Source organism: Arachis hypogaea, chromosome 1 (assembly GCF_003086295.3).
Source record: "Arachis hypogaea cultivar Tifrunner chromosome 1, arahy.Tifrunner.gnm2.J5K5, whole genome shotgun sequence".
Classification (NCBI taxonomy): domain Eukaryota; kingdom Viridiplantae; phylum Streptophyta; class Magnoliopsida; order Fabales; family Fabaceae; genus Arachis; species Arachis hypogaea.
Window position 1 is genome coordinate 38196348 of NC_092036.1, and position 12507 is coordinate 38208854.

Below are 12507 nucleotides of genomic sequence, written 5' to 3' on the forward strand. Positions count from 1 at the left end.
TCCAAATAATCAGGTAAAATTATCGAACACTAACAAAAAATAAATCAACCAACTAATAAAATACCATACAATTAAACTTAAACTTTAAAATAAACACAATTACATGCACTAAGCTCAGGCTCATCATCAATGTCGTCATCTGTAGTGAAAATTAATAAATAATTAGCCAATAAATTAATAATTATTCAAAGAAATTAGGGAATTAAATTTTATAATCTAGTGAAGTAGAAATATTAAAAATATAAATTTCGATACTAATTTTAAAGAATTTGGCCCAAAACTGGGTTAACAGACTATACCAATTGGACCGGATCCAAACTGAACCTAAGGCCTAAAAGCCAAACACTTACCTTCTTTTCTCCAAAATGAAATGCAATCACGTTGAATAAGGGGGTAAGGGTTGAACACAAAACACTTACCTTCTTACATATCTCTCAATATGAAAACTCGAATCACCGCACCGTCTGTGGTCACATGACCACCATGTCGAGCTCTTTGAAACCATACAAAAATTTTGGTAAGTGAGGATTTTGATGTTTTGATGTGTTAGGATCAAACTAGCTTGTGGGAATTGTGGTGTTTTGTTCAAAACAGATGTGGGTAACGATAAGGAATTCAAAACCCTTATGAAATTGTTGAAATAACGAACCATATTGTTAATTATGATGATGTTGTGTGCAATTAGATTAAATTATATGAATTGAAACCAAATTGATAAAGTTGGAGGCTTGAGTTGAGTTTTGGGTGCTGAAAATCCATTTGGTAGAGGCTTGGAGTTTGTGAATAGTGGAAATTTAAGGTGTTCTGAACTTAGAGAGGAATCGTCCAAGATATGGTTTTAGTTTCTCATAGATAATGTTTAATATAACGTGAAAACTTAGGCTAGAATACCATAGGATAAGTTGAACATTGTGAATTTGATAAGGTTTAATAAATTTGGTGGAAATGTTGAGTTTATTATGATAACATGTTGATTATTGATGATTTATTATGGCAATGAATTGTGACGATGATAGATTGATTTTTAATGAATTATGTGGTTTTGATTGTGGAATAATTGGAATAAAAGTAGTAAAATTGAGTATGGGCTTGTTATGGAAAGGATATGGCATTACTTTGAATATAATTGGTGTTGTTTTAGGGTGTGAAATTTTGGTTAAGAATTGAGGTTTTGATAAAAATAGAGGTTTGGTACTTTTGGTAAAACTTGATTTTTGACCAAATTTGGCAGGCCATAACTTGGCTTCCGGATCCTTAAATTTTGTCAAACTTGTTTTAATTGAAAATTAGATCCGTGAAGTTTATGCCGTTCAAAGACCAGATTAAAAATGATTTTTAACGAAAAAGTTATGCGTGTTTGAAGTTTGGTATGAAAAATTGATTTCTGCAGACTTAACAGCTTTTCTGAAAAACACAGGGCATGTGTACACGGGCACATGCATGCGCACGCGAGAATTCCTTCTGTTTTCAATACTCGCATACGCATGGAGTGGATGCGTACGTGAGAATGTCAAAAATTTGCAAACATGCGTACACATGAGGATGCGTAGGCGAGAATGCCCAGTTTTTCAACGCATGTGTACGCGACGATATGTATGCATACGCGAGCAACCCCATATGTTTTCGGCACCTACGTACGCATGGGGTGGCATGCGTATGCATGACCACCTTGTTTTGAAAAAGTATTTTTGTGATTTAAAAATATTTTCTAGCTTCTAAACTTCTATCTAAGATCTCAAATTTAGTTCCTAATCATAAGGAGTGGGGTGAACCTAGAGAGGGAGTTAACTTGGTAGTGAAGAAAGATTATGAAGTGATGATTTATGCTTCAGAAGTGCGAAAATGTTGTATATGTAATGAATGAAGGCTGTGTTGAAAATGAATGATTGATATTGAATGCATTATATGGCTTATTGCACTTCTATTATCTGAGATACGAGTTTTTCTGGATAGACGTGGTGGCTTACCATCACTTGTTCCAGGTTGAGACTCAATACTCTGTTGACACTATGTCGCAAGATGTGGTTGGGCAATTTAACTCCTTGGAAATTCTCCCAATGAGATGATAAATGAAAGATTGTGATTATATGCATAGACTCTTGGGGATGCGCGCACAGAGGGACTGTCCAGGGTTAGCTACCGGACATGTCGAATTTGGCTATATAATCAACAGATGAGACTCATCAGCTATAGGGCAGATATACATCATATGTAGTTGTCTGTTTTGCTTGAGTGTGCATTATTTGGTTTGCCTAATTGATTAACCATGTTTATCTGCTGTATGTCTTACTTGCTGTAATTGCATTCTGCCTGTGTTTTTTTTGCTTGTCTTGTATGTATTTGCAATTGAGAGATCTCTCATGCTGGCGGATGTGACGCTGAGGGTAGTTCTACTGGTGATACAGAGGGTTGGAGGAGACAAAAAGTGGAGTGTTAGGTTAAAGATAGACATAGAATTTGAATACCTTAGATAACTTACCTAATTTTTGGTTTAATATACTTCTTTATGTTTAATTCTGAGTGTCGGAGTTCTGGGGTTGCCTTTGACTTTCTCGGGACCTTATATGTTACCTATGTTGGCACCATTACCATGCTGAGAACCCCTGGTTCTCATTCCATACATATTTCTACTATTTTTCAGATGCAGGTCGAGAGACACCTTGCTGAGCGTCCGGAGATTTGCTGAGCAAGCGAAGTTTTATTTTGGGATTTTGTATTTTGTTTTTATGCTATGTATATATATAAATAGATTCTCCTCTGTATATTATTTTATGTTTGTCCTTTTAGACGTGACTTGGAGAAACAGGTTGTCGGTTCTTCTGTTTTGGGATATTTCGGTTGTATATGTATGTATTTACACTCTGGCCAGCCTTGACTTTGCAGGTTGAGTTCGGAGCTCGATATTTTTTTTATCTTTTGACATTCTGCTCTTTATGCATATAAGCTTCATCCTTCCTCTGTACATGGTTATCTTCTTATGTGTGCGATGCGCTTTTCTTTTGCAGTTTTTGCTTAAGCTTTCCTTCAAGGCTCCTCCTTATAATCTTCCTTCAACTATATTTATATATATGTCTTTTCTTTTAGAGCTCGTAATACCTTGCCATCTCTTCTCTACAACTTAAGCATAAGGCTCTGTGTGGTAGGGAGTTACATGATGGTATCAGAATAGTTTGTTCCTGTAGAGCCTGAGGGATGGAATGGCCATACTTTTGGGCATACTCTGAGTGTTTGTGGATACTGAATAAGGATATCTAACTGATATATGTGGCATATTTGTTCATGAGTATGCATTTGGGACTTTGAAATACTAGACTTGAGATATTGAGACTGATCACCTTAATATCACTTGTTTGGTGTGAACAGGGACTAGATGGCGACTCGTGGATGCGAACGTGGCCAAAGGGGAGGTAAGAATAGCAATATAGAACCCGAAACGACTAGAAATAACCCCGTGAACTTCATGGCTACCCTAGAAATATGGTTGCGGCTATGCAGGCTATTGCAGAGGCATTAGAAAATCAAGTTAATAATGGGAATGGCGATAATGGTGATAATGGGTCGATGATACTTGCAACTTTACTGAAGATAAATCTACCAACTTTCAGAGGAACCACGAACTTGACAGAGGCTGACAATTGGTTTCAGGCAATGGAATAAGCTTTACAAGCACAACAAGTGCCTGAAGATCAATGTGTGGAGTTTGCGACTTATCAGTTACTGGATGAAGCTCAGTATTAGTGGCAAGAAATGCGACGTATTCTACAGCGAGACAATGCTGCGATATCCTGGGATGCATTCCAATATGAGTTTTACAAAAAGTATTTCCCCAACTCAGTCAGGACGACTAAGGAGCTTGAATTGCTACAATTGAAGCAGGGTTCAATGTCGGTAGCTGAATCTACGAGTAAATTTGAGAAATTGTGTTGACTTTCCAGGATTTGTCAGGGTGCTCTGGGAGACTTTGAGGAGTGGAAGTGTATCAAGAACAAAGGTGGACTCTGGAGCATTATTTTGAGCACAGTAGGACCAATAGAGATCATGACCTTCTCTGAACTGGTGAATAAGAGCTGAGTTGCTAAGGATTGTGTGGGAGAAAGTAGCATTGGAGAAAGGAGGTCATAGAGCACCCTTTCAGTGAAAACAAAAAAGAAACTTTGCACCTAGAGGAAGGACTTTCAAGCGAGGAGGTTATGTTCCTCAACAACCTCAGGGTTAGAACAATTTTCGGCAATTTAATACCAACAACCATTAGGGAAGAAGGTTTGGGGAGCAACCACAAAACGAAATGACATGCAACAGGTGTGGAAGCTACCATCCGGGGACTCTGTGCAGAGCTGGACTAAGTGATGACAAGTCATCTTAGGCTAGTTTTACTAGCATTTTTACTTATTTTTATTAGGTTTCATGCACTTTCTTGCATAATAATAAATGATTGGATTGGAATTTTATGTTTATCTTGACTCAATCAATATTGTTGATTTTATGCATTTTCATGAGATTTATGCAAGATTTATTTGATTATTATGAAATGATGCAAAACCTTATGATTTTGGTGAGGCTTTGATTGCATGTTTGATTGATGGCAGGTGAAAAGATGGAAAGAAGAAGCAGAGATAGAGGCATGACAGAAGAACGTAGCGCTCATTTGAAGAACGCTACGTTCCCCTGGAACCCACCCTTGGCGCTATGCTCACTTTCAAAAGAGCGCCACGCTCTCCAGCGATGCGCAAAATGGCATTTTTGAAAATAAACGCATACGCGTGGGTGGGGGATCAGTGCTCGCAAGCTAAGAGCGCTATGCTCTTTTTCAACGAGCGCCTGCGACACTTTCAAATTTGGGAAGGAAGATTCTGTTTCAACCAAGGCCAAAAAGCCCAATCCAAGTACTTGATGACTGAGGTAGAAAGTGTATAAATAGAGAAGAATTTGATTTTATGAAGAGTTCTTTTCTTTTTAGTTAGTTGGCAAGTAGATCTGAGGGAGTGAGAGACCCAAATTGGGAAGCTCTGCACTCAATTCCATTTTTATTTTTCATTCTTCATCTTCTACATTTTTTCTTTCTGTTTTGTACTAGAGCAATGATGAACTAAACTCTAATTTCATTAGGGAGAGGAGCTTTATTGTAATTCCAATGAATCAATAAAACTCTTCTTCTTCTCTATTCATTTGTGTAGCTATTGGGTGTCTTCTGTTTTGATTTTGAATTACTCACTCTAGAAGGGGGTTTAATTCAGTGAATGCTTGTGTGAGCCTCGGAAGGAGAATCACTTGCATTAGATTTGGAGCTCTATCCTTCACTACTCTCTTGATCAACACTATTCGGGAGGAATTGATATCTTGAGAGTTAGTGTGGCTTATGGATGGGAGAAATGCACTTAACCTCTTCTCATGACAATTAGATCAAGGAATTGGCAAGATTGATTATGATTAGAGAGATTGGATTACCAAGGAATTGGGATCCAATCAATTTCAATCTACCATAGATCTACCCATATGATTGAGAAAGGAGTTGAGACCCATTTGATTCATGAAGGATTATGATATCTCCAATCCCTGATGAATCATTTTCTTTGAATTTTTTCAACTTAGATATCTTTGATTTCACTGCAATTTACATTGTCCAGTTCTATTTTGATTCCCAGCATCTAAATCCCTTTATAATTTATGCAATTTAAGTTTCCTTGTCCTTTAAGTTTCTACAATTTTAATTTTCTGCATTTTAAGATTCAGTTATTTACCTTTCTTGCAATTTAAGATTCAGTCCTTTCAATTCCTTGCACTTTAAATTTCAGCAATTTAAGCTTCTTGCCATTTACTTTTCAAGCTCTTTACATTCTGCAATTTAGATTTCTTGCAATTTAGATTCTGTTATTCAAATTCCACCCAAATCATCAAATATTTGCTTAACTAGATTCATCACCATACTAAAATTGCTTAATCCATCAATCCATGTGGGATCGACCTCACTCCGGTGAGTTTTACTACTTGATGTGATCCGGTACACTTGCTGATTAGTTTGTGTGAAATCTAATTTTCACCCATCAAGTTTTTGGCGCCATTGCTGGGGATTGATTTAGATTGACAATGATTAAGTATGTGATAATCTAGATTAAGCATTTTTCTTTATTTTTGTTAAGCCTATTAACTGTTTGTGATTTTGTTTCTGCTAACTCTAATTTCACTCTAGCAATAGAGTGCTAACTCTAGTTTTTGCTAACTCTAATTTCACTCTAATTTTTGTTAAGCCTATTAACTGTTTGTGATTTTGTTAAGCATTTTTCTTTATTTTTGTTAAGCCTATTAACTCTTATTTTTGCCAGGAGGGAGAAGATGTGCATCCACCTCTTTTGATTCTGAACCAGAGAGAACCTTCTTGAGATTGAGAAGAGAAGCAAGAGGGAAGGGATTGATTGGAGAAGAGGAATCAAAAGAGAAAGATCAAGAGATGGAGGGTAACTTCCCTAATCCACCAGAGGATATGGCCAACAAAAATGGCCCGCCTCCAAGGAGTTCTAGCTTTTTACACTTTCCCCAATCCAAGAAACTGTGGGAGTAGTATCCTCACCCTAAATGTTTATGCAAATAACTTTGAGTTGAAGTCTCAACTCATTACTTTGGTGAGAATAAATGTTCTTATGGAAGGGGTCCTCTTGAAGACCCAAATCAACACTTATTAGTCTTTTTGAGGATATGTGAAATAGTGAAGACAAATGGTATGCATCCAGATATCTACAAGCTGCTACTGTTTCCATTCTCTTTAAGGGACAAGGCATCCCAATGGCTGGAGACATTTTCCAAGGAGAGCATCAATAATTGGGAAGATTTAGTGAGTAAATTTCTAGCCAAATTCTACCCACCTCAGAGGATCATTAGATTGAAGACAGAAGTACAGACCTTCACCCAAATGGATGGAGAGTCACTTTATGAGGCATGAGAGAGATACAAAGCCCTTATTATAAAATGTTCTCCTGAGGGCTTGACTCTAAAAGCTCAAGAGGCATTGGATTACTCTGCTGGAGGTTCACTACAGCTAATGAAGACAGTTGAAGAGGCTCAGAATCTCATAGACACAGTGACCAACAACCAATATTTTTATGCTCATCAAAGGCAACGCCAGACAGCCCCAAAGAAAGGTGTACTCGAACTCGAAGGTGTGGACACTATCTTGGCACAGAACAAAGTGATGCATCAATAAATCCAACAGCAGATGGAGATGATGGCAAAGAGGATAGATGGCCTTCAACTAGCAGTAGTGAGCATGACCAATCAACCACTAGTGGTGAGGGGCCAAATTAAAGAAGGAAACACTGAGCAGCAACCAGAGAAAGTTCAGTACATGCACAACACCTCAAGCTCTTTCCAAAATAATTTCCATGGTGACACATACAACCCATCCTGGAAGAATCATCCTAACTTCAGATGGGGTGACAATTAAAACCAATGGCAAAAGAACCACAACTCCAACAACTTCCACAACACAAACAACCAAAACCATTCATCCAATAACATTAACCAATACAAGAAACCACAAAACACATATCAACCAACCAATAACAATTCTCATACCCACCAGAATAACCTCTTCACACACTTCCAGCAACAACAATCATACCCCAACATACCACTACCAATTGACCATCAAGAAACCAGGATCTCAAATCTTGAAGCAACCTTGCAAGCTCTGTCCCAAATCACACAATCACTTGCTCAGACTACACAAAGTTTAGCCAAAGGATAAGAGCGACAAGAGGCCACAATGGGGAATATTGAATGACAAGTGGGGCAATTGGCCAGACAAGCTGAACAGTCAACCAATATTTTTCCAAGTGATACCATTCCTAATCCCAAAGAAAAATGCAAGGCCATTCAACTTAGAAGTAGAAGGACACTGGAGAATGACAAAGTTGACAGTAAGAAGCAAGTAGAGGAGGACAAGAATGACCAAGAGACGTCCAACAAGAAGGAAGAAGAGCCTCAAGTCTCAAAGAATGGGAAGCAAGTCATAGAAGAGCAACCACAATTGCAGAAGAAAGTGGTGAAGCCTTACACCCCTCCTTTGCCATACCCTCAGAGGTTACAAAAAGATCTCAAGGACTAACAATTTCCCAAGTTCTTGGAGATTGTTAAGAGGCTAGAAATTAATCTTCCACTTGCTGAAGCATTGGAACAAATGCCATTGTATGCAAAATTCCTCAAAGAACTCATCAACAAGAAGAGAAGCTGGAATGAAAAGGAGACCATGATCTTGACACAAGAATGTAGTGCAATAATTCAAAAAGGTCTTCCACCAAAACTCAATGATCCTGGGAGCTTTTTTTGCCTTGCACCATTGGTAACATGTCCATTGATAAGGCACTGTATGATCTAAGATCAAGTATCAATCTGATGCCTCTATCTATGATGAGAAGGTTGTCTATAGAAGAAGTAAATCCTACACGAATGTCCTTGCAACTTGCTAATAGATCAATGGTAATTCCCAATGGAGTGGTTGAGAATCTCTTAGTCAAGGTGGGTAAGTTTATATTTCCAGCAGATTTTATGATCCTGGATCTAGATGAAGAAGGAGGTGACTCTATTATATTAGGAAGGCCTTTTCTAGCTATAGCAAGAGCCATCATTGATGTGGAGAAAGGAGAAATGACCTTGAGGGTACATGATGAGCAGATAACTTTACATGTCTTTAAGGAGATGCAACACCCTGCTGAAAAGAGAGGCTGCATGAAAATTGAGGAGGAAAATTTAAACTAGAAGGAAAAACCCAAGGAAGTACTCATTAACTCACCCTTGGTGCAGAAGACTGACATTGAAGAAAAACAAAAGGGTTATGAGGATAAGAATGATGAAAAAAGATTACATAAATGGGTTACAAGATCAATCATTAGGAAGAAAGCCAATGACATAAAGCCTGTTGCCAAGAAAGAAAGGTCACCAAAGAAAGGAAAGAAGAGTAAGAAAAAGGTTTCAAAAGGGTAGAGAAACAAGAAAATCCCAACTGAAGAGTTCTCAGAAGGAAACAAAGTGAAACTGGTCTACCAACAGTTGGAGACATTCCCACAATCAGATGATTATTACACTGTTAACAAAATACTCTCATTGGAATATATAGAGATTGTTCATCAAAGCATAGGAAAAAGACTCACAGTGAGAGGGGACAAGCTGAGGCACTATAATCATCAACCACCCTAACAGAGATCTAATGTCAAGCTAATGACGATAAAGAAGCGCTTGTTGGGAGGCAACCCAACCAGAGGTAGTTTTCTTTTCCTAGCTATTTCAAAAAAGGTTTAAGCAGATTTATCTGTATTGCAAGGAGCTCATTTTTGTGTTGCACACCAAAACAATTCAAGGGTGAATGAAAGATGCTAACTTTTGTGGTCCACCAAAGATCTCATTAAAAACACATTTCAACCCTCTGCATAAATGGTCACTGGCTCCAAACAATCAGAGAAACTACTTAACCATTGTTTGGTTTCTAGTTTATAGTTTTCTTTCCTTAATAAAAGCACAAGGTTTCATGTATGTGATTAATCTGATGCATAACAGACAGTGGCAAGGAACTAAGTTTGGTGTTCACACACCAAAAATAAGTTCAAAAAGCCTACAACCATTCATGCATGCTAACCGTCTTTCAAGTGCTTGGGGAACAAGCAACTTCCAATAACTTTGCAGGAATTCAATCAATCTCTTGGAGGAACTATGCACCATCATCGACAGACACAAAGAAGGATACAAAAGTTATGGAGGATGATAACAAAGAAAAAGCTGGAAGACACCACCAAGAGGTTGTATTGTTACTTAATTCCATCTGATTTGAAATGCTCCAAATTGGAAGTTTAAGTGTACCTTGATGATTAGTTTAAGTTGATTGCATTCTGTGTGAGTACTATCTTTCAATTATCATTTAAAGTGTCGTAGTCTGAGTGTCTGCTTTATATGCACCCTACTTGAATGTATGCTTTGTTTTCCTTTGCATGAATAAAAGAAAATGTTGAAATAGAAAGTGAAATTGTCAATTTGATAAGGATGAGAATAAAGTTTAGTGGTGGTATATATGTGTGATAGTTCAGTAAGCTCACTAATAAAAGATAAAGGTTAGAAGGTTACCTTGTAGTGTGAATTTAGTTGCTGTTTGATGAAACCTTAATGAGTAAATATCCTTGGAAAGAAGGAAAGAAAGAAAAGCCAAGAATTGGCAACAAAAAAATGAAAGAAATAAGGAATAAAGCTAGACACCAATAGCTTGGACCTTAGGAATATATGCCTGTGGTGCTTTTTGTGCTAGGATTTGCTTGGACAATTAGGTTCTAAGGAGTATTTTGAAACTTGGTAACTTGGGTTAACTAACCCGGGATTATCAACTGAAAGTCACTATCAAGAGCAACCTAGCTACAAAGCATTTAGTACCCAAAGAGGTGCTGGGCATCAATGCTCTTAAGAAGAATTGTGAGCCAAGTGTCTGTGGTGAATATGTGTTGACTGAAAAAAAAAACAAAGCTAACACATGACACTAAGTTGCAATTGAGAATAAGTTTCTCAGCAAAAGAAAAACAAAAAAAAATCAAACACCAAGGATGGGTATATAACAAGGTTTCATCTGCAGCACCATAGTTGACACTTAAAGGGACATCTCAAACCTAGAAACTAATAAAAGTAGAGCTTTAATTACATTCTACATGAAACCCCGTGAACTTAGGTTGAATGCTTTCAAATAAGGACAAGTATGCTCTTCTGTTTTCTTTCACTTTCTCTCATGTTCTACTGCTTGCTTGGGGACAAGCAAGATTTAAGTTTGGTGTTGTGATGACAAGTCATCTTGGGCTAGTTTTACTAGCATTTTTATTTGTTTTTGTTAGGTTTCATGCACTTTCTTGCATAATAAGTAAGTGAATGGATTGGAATTTCATGTTTATCTTGACTCAATCAAATATTGTTGATTTTATGCGTTATCATGAGATTTATCCAAGATTTATTTGATTATTATGAAATGATGCAAAACCTTATGATTTTGGTGAGGCTTTGATTGCATGTTTGATTGATGGCAAGTGAAAAGATGGAAAGAAGAAGCAGAGATAGAGGTAGGCAGAAGAACGTAGCGCTCATTTGAAGAACGCTACGTTCCCCTGCAACTCACCCTTGGCGCTACGCTCACCTTCAAAAGAGCGCCACGCTCTCCAGCAACGCGTATGCGTATGGGATGTGCACGCGCAGAATGGCATTTTTAAAAATCCACGCGTACGCGTGGGTGGGGGATCAGTGCTCGCAAGCTAAGAGCGCTACGCTTTCTTTCAACGAGCGCCTGCGACACTTTCATATTTGGGAAGGAAGATTTGCTATCGACCTGTACACGTGCATGACACGTACGCGTGGATGGGGCATTTTGTGATGAACGGCGCAAACGTGTGGATGAAGCATCAGCGCAGAAGTGATATTTTGCAATCCATGCATACGCATGGGTCATGCGTACGCGTGGGTAGCGTTCGTGGCGCGAACACTACGCTCGTTTGGAGAGTGCTGCAAGGGACGCGCAAGCGTGCATTACGCGTACGCGTGGATGCTCAAAACGCCAATAGACACGCATGCGTGGGTGACACGTACGCGTTGGTGAACGAGTGCTACGTTGTCTTAATGAACGCTATGTTCTCCTGAAGTATGATCCCACCGTACCAACTGAAGACCCATTCTGATCTGTTTCAACCAAGGCCAAAAAGTTCAATCCAAGTACTTGATGACTAAAGTAGAAAGTGTATAAATAGAAAATAATTTGATTTTATGAAGAGTTCTTTTCTTTTTAGTTAGTTGGCAAGTAGATATGAGGGAGTGAGAGACCCAAATTGGAAAGCTCTGCACTCAATTCCATTTTTATTTTTCATTTTTCATCTTTTACATTTTTTCTTTCTGTTTTGTACTAGAGCAATGATGAACTAAACCCCAATTTTATTAGTGGGAGGAGCTCTATTGTAATTCCAATGAATCAATGAAATTCTTCTTCTCCTCTATTTATTTGTGTAGTGGTGCACGAAATTGTGATCAATACTTTTCACAAATCAAATAATCCCCGGTAATGAATCCAAAAACTTGGTGTTCAATACCATGGCATAAACACAACTTCGCACAACTAACCAGCAAGTGTACTGGGTCGTCCAAGTAATAAACCTTACGCGAGTAAGGGTCGATCCCACAGAGATTGTTGGTATGAAGCAAGCTATGGTCACCTTGTAAATCTCAGTCAGGCAAACTCAAATGGGTATGGTGATAAACGAATAAAGCATAAAGATAAAGATAGAGATACTTACGTAATTCATTGGTAGGAACTTCAGATAAGCGTATGAAGATGCCTTCCCTTCCGTCTCTCTGCTTTCCTACTGTCTTCATCCAATCCTTCTTACTCCTTTCCATGGCAAGCTTATGCAAGGGTTTCACCGTTGTCAGTGGCTACCTCCCATCCTCTCAGTGGAAATGTTCAACGCACCCTGTCACGGCACGGCTATCCATCTGTCGGTTCTCGAT